The sequence below is a fragment of the Panulirus ornatus genome, chromosome 63, assembly GCF_036320965.1.
Source record: "Panulirus ornatus isolate Po-2019 chromosome 63, ASM3632096v1, whole genome shotgun sequence".
Lineage (NCBI taxonomy): Eukaryota > Metazoa > Arthropoda > Malacostraca > Decapoda > Palinuridae > Panulirus > Panulirus ornatus.
In genome coordinates this window covers 17983948-17996300 of record NC_092286.1, presented here as the reverse complement: position 1 = coordinate 17996300, position 12353 = coordinate 17983948, and the positions used below count along the sequence as shown (strand labels likewise).

Here is a 12353-nt window from a genome sequence, read left to right as displayed (position 1 = left end):
GTGTATATATATATATATATATATATATATATTCATATATATTCATATATATATGCTCTAGCCTAAGCAAGGTACCCAATTTATCAACCAATCCTGGGTAAGGATGAACAGGTGGTTTGCCTGTGGACCAACTGCCGCGGCCAAGATTCGAACTTGTCCATCATGGTCAGCAGCGCTACACAATGGTGGTTTACTGTTATGACTAATTTTTTCTTCATAAAACTTGAATATGAGTCATATTCTCGTCATCCTCAAAAGCTATAACGTAATTCCAAGTACCAAACATAAGCATAGAATACACCATAATACGTTTTCTAGAATGGTGAAATTTTCCTCATCACAAATACCAGGAGAAAGAAAAACTTTAACTTTCTTTATTTATGAAAAGAATCACAATTTTCTGCAAGAGCAGGAATTGCCGTGGGTAGCAATTTTTTTTTACAGTATATAAAAGGGAACATATCATCTCAGCCACATATAAAAATAGAGATATTCATTGTATATCTTCTGTTTCTTTTTTATTAAAAGTGCTTTGTACCTGAATTATCTACCCTTATGTAACCTACAAACGTACACAAAATGTACAGAAATCAGAGATCACTCAAAACTCAACAACATACTGATAGTTATGGTTCAACACTGCTACATCACTCCCTCCACATTAACACACATACACACACAAGCACACACACACACACACACACACACACACACACACACACACACACACACACACACACATGGGGCCAGGAAAACTTATCACACTGGATGAACATGGGTTACTGTGGCCACAGTGTAGGGCCTCTTACTGAGTTACACTATCTGTGGCTCCTCTGTCTCTTTTATGCTGAATTTCATGTTAACGGAGGACACTGGCAGCTGGCTTCTCCATCTACTTAAGAACGTAGCGTTGCTTATACTCCAAGTATAACATGAGACGAATACAGCTTTAACTGTACAGTCTGGAGGACCCGTGACGTCTGCATGTTGAGTGAGTCTTCAAGACATATAAGAGAAAAGAAAAGTTGGATTCTAAGTCAGTCCTGAGAGGATTAACTACTTAGTTCCTCTATGAAAGTTCGCCTCCCAGGAAATGGCTATTTTTCTCTTTTTTTTCTGGACTTAGCTAAACTTTGAGTAGCGTGGCTGGGCTCCTCATTTCCACCTGGGGGATAAGTACGAGTGAACTTCTCGTGTCGATCCATATTCGTCCGATGGGTGTACTAAGACTAGAGCTTGAAGTCAAGTTTTGAGAGTACCACGTCTTAGAAGCAGCCAAGGGGTCCCGAACATTGTCATGTTATATCGAAGATCTGCAAGACGTCGAAAATAACTAGTGGAGCAGAGTGGGTGATGATGGCGAGGCCATGATGGAGGTTTAACGGAGGTATACATGCAAAATAGTAACATCTTGTGTAGGGTTACAAATGGTTCAGCTCTCCCAAAATGTTATATGATGTTATGAATCTCTTTCTCTCTATTATGTACACTGGTGATGTAGGAACACTGTGTCACCCCCTCTTCCAGCGGGCAAGTGCTGTAGCATCATCGTCTCTCCCTCCGATCTCGACAAGTGATGAAGCAAACCTGTACATTCCCTTGCCTCTCAAGTCAGTTGATGTGGTAAGCTGCTCCGCTGTGGAGGTACCGCGTCAGTCGCTTCAGGATAAGTGATCTAACTAGAGTCTCTGACACCTCCCACAGTGACTAAAGTGATGCATTGCGTTCCTCGCATCCCCTGGGGTTTGGTAGTGTAATGCACTTCCTTTCGTCTAAGCCTCTAAGGGCACTAAATGCGGCACCAATGTCCCTCTCCTTCAAGGAGAGGTCGTATGCCAATACTGTTTCTCTATTCCAGGGAGAAGTAATGTAACAGCACTTTCTCACGACATCTGATGTGGTAACCCTCTCTCCTACCAGCTAGGAACGTATTATAACACCACCCTCCTGAGAAAGTAACAGGTAAAAATGGAGGAGGATAGACTTTGTGGCAACAAGATCCCCCTCTGTAATCCTTCCTCCTTGGCATTGTGACGCACCATAAGTGTTTCCTTAACTAGAGGGTGTTAGATAAGTGTGTCTTGGCATGGGTGATGTGACGCAAGTGTCCTTCATTGTCGGAGCAGACGACGGTGACGTAACATTACGTTCTTCCATCCAGTGAAGTCTCCGGTCCCCCTGCAGTCAGTACTCATCCTGTAGGGTAAGAACAACCAGTCAGTATTATTCTCTAGAATACATGTGTTATTATCTTTTCATAATCATAGCTCTCCTCGCTGCTTCTTCTAATTTTCTAATTAATCCTATTTTGATTAATCAGAGTTTTACCAGCAGTTTATACGTATTCATAACCTTAATTTACAAAGCTCGAGAGGAGTTATTTCGGAGCGATAAATAATAGCAAAACCCTTCATATTATCTGATTTATATCAGGTAATTGTTTTAATATGAGAGAAGTGGCCAGTCTTGGGGGCCAGAGTGTCCAGCTTAATAGTAAACTGACCCTCCAAGCAGCCCCATGTTTACCACTCCTACGAAAGTGAAAAAAGTTCAATAAAACAAACTGACCACCGGTGTCGGTGGATACTACGTCAGGATCAAAGGACGTAGTTTGTCTTTATAAGGTCTTGGATAAAGATGAGAGACACCAGTAGCATCATTTGCTCTTTCTGTTGATGAAGGTGTGTGTGTGTGTGTGTGTGTGTGTGTGTGTGTGTGTGTGTGTGTGTGTGTGTGTCTGTGTGTGTGTAAGTACCTAGTTGTGCTGAACGGGGAGTAAGTTTTTCACTCGTAGAGCTCCATCTCTACAACATTCTCCACTATCATACAAACCTTAAATTCATGTATGCTCTCCGCGTTAACCATGTCCTCAGTCATTCTCTCCCACTCATCCACCACGCTTGATTAGGCAAAAAAAGTTTTTCTTTACATGATTTTTAGCGACTATCTTACCTCATTTCATGTCATATCCTCTGGTGCTTTGTCCCTACATCTCTTGAGCTTCATGCCCAATGTTATTTTTGAGATCTAATCGTTGAATTGTACTTGGCTTTTCTTCGCATGTTGGAATTTAAAGGTCAACCTGTTCGGTTGGTTTGCATTTCTTCCCAGCGTTCTTGCACCAATCAGCGGGATACATGAATAATAATATAAATTAAATTTCTTATATATATAATATTTATACTCATATTATATATATATAATTTAATTATATGATAAAGTCATTCATATTTTTGGGAGATAGTGTGGAGTTGTTTGTGAAGACAATAAGTCATATGTCACCGAGGATTCAAGTCTGAAATTTGATGAACCAATGTTGCATAGATTTTATGACTTAAGATATTTAAAGGTCTTAATTTATGTGTCAGGATCATCTGGGTTAATGACTTTTATCAGTATTCTTCTTTCTAAATCTTCTGTTATTTCGTTGATTCCAGTGCAATTTTGACTTACAAGTGCACTGGAAACTTTCGTTTCATTTCCTGTTTAATGTTACTTTCTGATTTGTTTGAAATCTGGCTGTAATGAAATTAATTTCGTCAATCAGAATGCAAGCATGCAGTTTCAGAGCTGGTTGAAATGCTGATATCTTTTTACTGAAGATTGCTGTTAGAAACTTTAGAACAATGAATTTTCGGAATTAATTGATTATGGAAGGCATGTGGATAGACGTTATGAAGTCTTAAGAGCATACGTGTAGTGGTGAAGTCGATTAAAGAACTTTTTAAGGTTTGCTAAGGCAGGTCATAGGTAGAGAAGTAGAGGATTGGTTCAGTGACATTATTTCCAAAATCATTGCAGTTGGTGGTATTAGGAATAAAGTAAGTTTATGAAAAAGGGAAAATTATTAGTAGAAAATGAAAGGGCTGGAAAGTATATATTTTATGCATTATAATATTGTTTTGATTGATGAGAACTGCAGAAGTTAGGACGAGTTTAAAAAAGGTTAAAGGAAAATTTAACAATACATGTATATACTACAGACGAAAAAACAACAATCAAGACCAATATAACATAGAATACATAACACGCACAATTCATACTCTGCTTACTATTCCTCCCCCGCCACACTGATAACAACCCACCTTAGTGTCAGAAATTGGTGCTCGTCGAAATGGAGAAAATGAGGCCCTACTCGTTAGCATCTAGTTGGACTGAGACGAATGCAACCATGGAAAGTATACTGATCATACAGGGAAGGCAAAGTTTCCTGACCATGAAGAATGTTCAAAGCAAGTTTATCCATTGCAGGACAGGTATCTTGAAGATAATCGTTACCAACATATTCTATGCATGCAACTGGCTTATAAGACTGTTACGAGATTTTGATAATCTTTTGAGGACAATGTGGTGTGAGGTGGTTTATCGAAGTAAGTATTGATAAAGTAAGGAGAGTGTAGGAAAAAGAGTGTGGTTAGAGAGCAGAAGAGTGTGTTTGAAATGTTTTGGGACATGGAGAGAATGAGTGAGGAAAGATTGACCAAGAGGATATATGTGTCGGAGGTGGAGGGAACGAGGAGAAGTGGGAGACCAAATTGGAGGTGGAAAGATGGAGTGAAAAAGATTTTGTGTGATCGGGGCCTGAACATGCAGTAGGGTGAAAGGAGGGCAAGGAATAGAGTGAATTGGATCGATTTGGTATACCGGGGTCGAATGCTGTCAATGGATTGAATCAGGGCATGTGAAGCGTCTGTGGTAAACCATGGGAAGTTCTGTGGGGCCTGGATGTGGAAAGGGAGCTGTGGTTTTGGGCATTATTGCATGACAGCTGGAGACTGAGTGTGAGCGAATGGGGCCTTTGATGTCTTTTCCTGGCGTTGCCTCGCGCAGATTAGGGGGGAGGGGGATGTTATTCCGTGTGTGGCGGGGTGGCGATGGGGGTGAGTAGGCGCAGACTGTGAATTGTGTGCATGTGTGTATATGTGTGTGTCTGTGCGAGTATATATGTGTGTACGTTGTGATGTGTGGGTGTGTATGCTTGCGTGTGTGGACGTGTGTGTGTGTGCATGTGTGTGGGAGTGGGTTGGGCCATTTCTTTCGTCTGTTTCCTTGCGCTACCTCGCAGGCGCGGGAGACATTGAGAAAGCAAAATAAATATAAATAAATGAATGAATATATATATATATATATATATATATATATATATATATATATATATATATATATATATATATATATATTCATGTTCATATATATATGTGTGTGTGTGTGTTTGTGTGCTTGTGTGTGAAAAGACAAATCTAATTCATACATATTCACCACGGGAAGGATTCGAAGTCTCGGAAAAGCATCGAGCCACATTAGCCACACAGATTTTAAAAGACAAATCCGACGGTCAGTTCACCCATTATTTTCTACTGTGTCCCAGTGTAATCTAGCTGGGGTAGAAGTGACTTTATCTTCCTTGTATATCAATTGACTGTTCTACGTCTTCTATCTCATTCTTGTATATTCCATGACAATGCGGACATTACACGAAAGTGCACTTGGAAGCTTATCGCTTCAGTTTCCTGTTTTATTTGCATATTCCTGGAATATTGTATGGAAGGGTACTGGCTGAGAGGATGAAAGTAATTTCAGTGAATCAGAATGGCGAAGAGCAGCGCAGTTTCAGAAGTGGTTGAAGATGTGTGGATCGGGTGTTTGCTTTGAAGAATGCGTGTGAGAAATACTTAGAAAAAACAGATGGATTTTTATGCGGCATGTATGGATCTAGAGAAGGGACAGGACAGGGTGGATAGAGATGCTTACTGGAAGGTCTTAAGAGCATACGGTGTAGGAGGTAAGCTACTAGAATTAGTAAGAAACTTTTATCAAGGGTGTAAGGCATGCGTGCCAATAGGTAGAGAGGAGAGTGATTGGTTTCCAGTGAAGTGTTGTGTCCCCATGGTGGATGGGGTGGTTAGGGAGGTAAATGCTAGAGTTTTGGAAAGAGGGGAGAGTATGCAGTCTGTTAGGAATGAGAGGGCCTGGAAAGTGCGTCAGTCGTTGTTCGCCGATGATACAGTACTGGTGTCTGATTTGATTGAGAACTGCAGAAGTTGGTGACTGAGTTTAAAAAAGTGTGTGAAAGGAGAAAGTTTAGAGCAAATGTGAATAAGACCAAGATTATTAGGTTCAGCACCATTAAGGGACAAGAAAATTGGGATGTTCGTTTGAATGGAGAAAAATTGGATGAAGTGACGTGTCTTAGACATCTTAGAGTGGACTTAGCAGCGAATGGAACCATGGAAGTAGAAGTGAGTCATAGAGTGGGGAAGGGGCCAAAGGTTCTGAGAGCGATGAAGAATGTGTGAGAAGAGAGAACTTTATCTCGGTGAGAGAAAATGGGTATGTTTGAAGGAATAGTAGTTACAACAGTATTATATAGCTGCGAGACATGGGCTATAAGTAGTGTTGTACGGAGTGTGGATGTGTTGGAAATGAACTGTTTGAGGACAATATGTGGTGTGAGGTGGTTTAATCGAGTAAGTATTGATAAAGTAAGAGAGACGTGTAGCAGTAAAAAGAGTGTGGTTGAGAGCAGAAGAGTGTGTTGAAATGTTTTGGGCATATGGAGAGACTGAGCGAGGAAAGATTGACAAAGAGGATATATGTGTCAGAGGTGGAGGGAACAAAGCGAAGCAGGAGACGTGATTAGAGGTGGGAGGATGGATTAAAAAGATTGTGATTCATTGGGGCCTGAAAATGCAGGAGGGTGAAAGGCGTGCAATGAATAGAGTGAATTGGAATGATGTTGTATACCAGGGTTGACGTGCCGTTAATGACTGAACCAGGGCATGTGAAACGTCTGGGGTAAACCATGGAAAGGTCTCTGGGGCCTGTTTGTGGATAGGGAGTTGCGATTTTTGTGAATTACACATGACATGTAAAACCTGAGTGTGAACAAATGTCGCCTTTTTTTGTGTTTTCCTGGCGCTACTTCCCTGAAGCAAGGGGTGGCGATGCTGTTTCCTGTGTGATGGAGTGGCGCCAGAAATGGATGAAGGCAAACGAGTATGACTTTGTTCATATGTATATGTGTATGTGGCTGTGTATGTATATGCATGTATATGTGTATATGCTGATACATATATGTATATGTACGTGTGTGGGCGTGTATATATATATGTGTGTATATGAGTGGCTAGGTTTCTCTTCGTCTGTTTCCTGGCGCTATCTCTCTGACGCAGGAAACGGCGATCAAGTATGAGAAATATATATATATATATATATATATATATATATATATATATATATATATATATATATATATATATATATATATATATATATATATATATCTTTTCTTTTCTTTCAAACTATTCGCCATTTCCCGCATTAGCTAGGTAGCGTTAAGAACAGAGGACTGGGCCTTTGAGGGAATACCCTCACCTGGCCCAATACTCTGTTCCTTCTTTTGGAAAATTGAAAAAAAAAAAAAAAAAAAAACCGAGAGGGGAGGATTTCCAGCCCCCCGCTCCCTCCCCTTTTAGTCGCCTTCTACGACACGCAGGGAATACGTGGGAAGTATTCTTAATCCCCTATCCCCAGGGATAATATATATATATATATATATATATATATATATATATATATATATATATATATATATAATTCATTAACCATATACATATTCATATTCATATATATATATATATATATATATATATATATATATATATATATATATATATATATATATATATATATATATATATATATATATATATATATATATATATATATTTTATTTTATTTTTTATTATACTTTGTCGCTGTCTCCCGCGTTTGCGAGGTAGCGCAAGGAAACAGACGAAAGAAATGGCCCAACCCCCCCCCCCCATACACATGTATATACATACGTCCACACACGCAAATATACATACCTACACAGCTTTCCATGGTTTACCCCAGACGCTTCACATGCCTTGATTCAATCCACTGACAGCACGTCAATCCCGGTATACCACATCGCTCCAAATCACTCTATTCCTTGCCCTCCTTTCACCCTCCTGCATGTTCAGGCCCCGATCACACAAAATCTTTTTCACTCCATCTTTCCACCTCCAATTTGGTCTCCCTCTTCTCCTCGTTCCCTCCACCTCCGACAAATATATCCTCTTGGTCAATCTTTCCTCACTCATTCTCTCCATGTGCCCAAACCACTTCAAAACACCCTCTTCTGCTCTCTCAACCACGCTCTTTTTATTTCCACACATCTCTCTTACCCTTACGTTACTCACTCGATCAAACCACCTCACACCACACATTGTCCTCAAACATCTCATTTCCAGCACATCCATTCTCCTGCGCACAACTCTATCCATAGCCCACGCCTCGCAACCATACAACATTGTTGGAACCACTATTCCTTCAAACATACCCATTTTTGCTTTCCGAGATAATGTTCTCGACTTCCACACATTCTTCAAGGCCCCCAGAATTTTCGCCCCCTCCCCCACCCTATGATCCACTTCCGCTTCCATGGTTCCATCCGCTGCCAGATCCACTCCCAGATATCTAAAACACTTCACTTCCTCCAGTTTTTCTCCATTCAAACTCACCTCCCAATTGACTTGACCCTCAACCCTACTGTACCTAATAACCTTGCTCTTATTCACATTTACTCTTAACTTTCTTCTTCCACACACTTTACCGAACTCAGTCACCATATATATATATATATATATATATATGAATATGAATATGTATATCGTTAATGAATTGGCTTCGATTAGGGCATTCAGTTGCCCTTGTGTCAGCTGACATAAAAACACTCAAATACTCTGGCTGTGGAATTCCATTTCCTTATATATATACTCCTACAGAAACTGTTTACCTGTACACGATTACCACAGATGTATTTTTTCGTTGATGTTGTTTCCACTCTGATGTCTTCGTGTCTCCCCACAACCACGTAGTCAAATTCAGGCAATTTCTTGATCAATATTCCACTTAGGTAACTATATCTAATGTCTTCCATTTTGCTGTTGTTATAGTGAATCATAGATAATGGTGAATCATCCCCTTTGAATCTAGGTGGGCATTTAGGTATTGATGCAGGATCGTTTTCTGGACACCTAAGGATTCTTATCTTTATGATTTCCTTGCCTCTTGGGAACGTATTCCCAATTAATTCATTACAATGAAGATCTTTCGTTATCAAAACCTCGCCCTCGCTGTGAAGTGCGTGTTTCACTGAGTCGTGCAAGATAAGTGAACATAATTGGTCTGGTTCATTAAGTATGCTCGAAGAATTGTAAATTTTCATCATCATCATGCAGTTTTTCTTTTTATTTTCTTTCGTTTTTTTCTTGAGTTTTTCTTCACAAAGTCTATCAATGGACTTCCTGTATTTCGGGAATTTTTTATCTGTCCGTTACTAAGAGTGCCAGTCTCCCTTCCACTGTCATCTCTCACTTTCCATTCTATTATGTTTCCATTAGAAAAGAGCTGAGTAAATTTCATCTTAGCTTCGTCTCAATAGCCCCCAGGAATATATGGTTCGGTTTGCATCATTTGATCTCAAAACTCCTGCTGTTCCATTATCCTCCATTCCATCAACATTCGCATGATTACTTTCATCCCTTCCCTACCACTGCTTAATGGTGTGCCTGTCCCTCACTATGCCAGTGGTAGGAGTGATCTGCTATTCGGTGTATATGGATGTACCTGTTGTTCAAATCATCTACACGAAATAGATGAACTGTTCTATGTATCCTTAACGCGTACATCCGTATCTGTCTGCACGTCCACTCTTTTGGCTAAGTTTTACGTCAGAATACAGTTCTCAGCCACAGTCTGGTGTACATTCATGTATCTTCATCTGCAGAAACATATTGATGATCGTGGTAGCTTCGTAACATTCCATTTACAAATGGGTTACCTTGACCTCATTTCACTCCCCAGAAGCGACCTACATAATCAATTCTTTTTTCATTTTCTTTCATACTTGTTCGTCGTTTCCCGCGTTATCGAGGTAACTCCAGAGACGAAAAATAGCCTCTTACGCTCTCATCAATTCTCCAGTATTCATCGCAATGCACCGAAACCATGGCCCCACAACCAGAACCCACGAACCTTTTCATGTTTTTTTTTTTCCCCAGCTGCTTCACATGTCTTGGTTCAGTGCACTGACAGCAGATCGCCCTCTGTATACCACAAAGTTCCAGTTCACTCCATCCCGTGCACGCCTTTTACCCCCCTGCATGTTCGGGTCTAGACCGCTCAAAATACTTTTCATCATTTCATATCCAGTTTGGTCTCCCCCTTCTTTTCCCCCCCTCCCTTCTGGCACATATACCCTTTATGTCAATCTCTCCTCACTTTTGGTCTTCCCCATCTCCTTTTCTCCTCCACCTCTGATACATACATGCTTTTTGTCAACCTCTCGTTACGCATCCTCTCCATATGAACAAACCATCCCAGCAAACTCCCTTCAGATCTCTTTACCACGCTCTTCTTATCACCACACCTTTGGTCTATCTCTTCTAATGAAAACTTCATCGAGTTCTTCAGGACCGACATCTGTGTCTGCTTGGCTACTACACTCCATTCTGGCATCCTTTTTTTTTTTTTTTTTTGGTTAGACTTTCCTACTTGTTCTTTCACACGTCTTTGATCCCTGAATAAGTACATCTGCCATGCCTATAGATGCAAACATATGATAATGTTTTATCGTAATTTCTCCTTTTGCCTTACTGTAATATATAGATCCGACCAGCTGCGCTGTTTCTAAGTTTAACTTAGCTAATTTGATGGCTAACTCCAGTAGAGATAACTAAGCCCGTTCATGTGTTTGGGGTTTCTAATATGTGTGATTTCAGCTTCGTGCATTCAATGTGTGTCACATGGAGAGAATCATACATTCGTGTTTCCCGTCTCTTATTCATATGTGTGTATGATTACATACACATGGGCATCAGTGGTGTAGTAGTCAGTGTTACTGTGTGTCACCTAGGGCCCTTGTTCGTGTGTGTGTGTGTGTGTGTGTGTGTGTGTGTGTGTGTGTGTGTGTGTGTGTGTGTGTGTGCGTGTGTGTGTGTGTTTAGTCGCCTATTTGTGAAAATCTATTTGCATTATACGAAGAGGAAGATTTTACTCTCGTAGGGCCCTATCTACTGAACATTCTCTGCTGTCATACTTCTTAAATGTATCCATGCGGTCTGCATATCCATGTTCCCAGTCATCTTCTTCCATTCAATCACCACTCTGACACTGTAAAAGTATTTCTTGCATCTTTTTGAATAACTTTCTTACTAAATGTCATGCTATATCCTCTGATTGCTCAGTCCCTTCATCTCTCGAAGAACTGTTCACTGTCCACGTCATCGATCTGTTTTAAAAATTCAAAGGCTGTGGTCGGGTCACCCCTCACTTTTCTCTCTCCCATGGTGGACAAGTTTAGAGTTTGTAGCCTTCCCCCGTATCCCAACTTTATTTCTGTACAGTCTTTTTTCCCTTCTTCTCGGCCTTCTTTAGTAACTCTGGTGATTATTTAGATACGGTGACCACACCTGAGAGCATATTCTGTTTTGGCTTTTTATAGGATACGAACAGTTTGCTAAAACTTTCCTTATCTATGCTTTTGAAAGCTATTCTGATATTTACCAGACGACACTTTGTCTTTAACTATTCTACTGATGTAGGATTCTGGTGACCCCCAAGTCCTTTTCACAAACAGATCAGTGAAGCTTATACCCTGCTAGATGAATATCATATATAGGCATCCTTTAACTTTGTCTCATCCTAATGTGCTAGGACTGGGCATTAACAATCATGTATCAGACTAACTTTGTTTAAGTTCACTTGTGAACTGATGCAATCCTCTTCGCTTTTCATATCCCTCATGACTTTTGCAGCACCTGCAAAGATGTTCAGGTAGGAGTCTATACTTTCAAGCAACTCATCTTCATAGATCAAAAACCTTGTGGCATTCCCTGGTCAAATTGACTCATTTAGAGAAAGCTCCTTTGACATACATCCTTTGTTCTCTTGTATTTTGTTCCCCTTATTCCTCTCTGCCTGGTGATCCAGCCTCTTAATCAGCTAACCATACGGTTAGTGTCAAAGGCTTTCTGGTAGTCTATATAAAAAAATCCACCGAGTCTATCCTTTTGTCTTGATCAGAGCTCACGCTCTCATTGAAATATAAGATTTCCTTTACACTTGAGCTCGTTTCTCTAGACCATGCTGTCTCTCACGTAGGTAATTTTTCCTCTGCAGAAATTCGCCTCTATGCTTTTTGATTATCTTTTTCAGAACCTTAGACACCACATGCGTCAATGAGACATGTTTATTGTTCCGTGCCTCTTCCCGTTCTCCTTTCTTACAAACATATATGACATTCGTCCTTCGCCATTCCCTTGGCA

The 12353-nt window shown here is 40.3% G+C and overlaps 1 protein-coding gene across 1 annotated transcript in view; it reads right to left on the bottom strand.

Moving 5' to 3' along the window:
• Positions 1-363: 363 nt before the first annotated feature.
• Positions 364-12353, bottom strand: part of LOC139745864 (kin of IRRE-like protein 1) — a 118887-nt gene continuing 106897 nt past the window's right edge. The window contains exon 9 of the mRNA XM_071656498.1: positions 364-2196. The gene's annotated coding sequence lies outside the window, so the exon portion shown is untranslated. The remainder of the gene's footprint in view (positions 2197-12353) is intronic.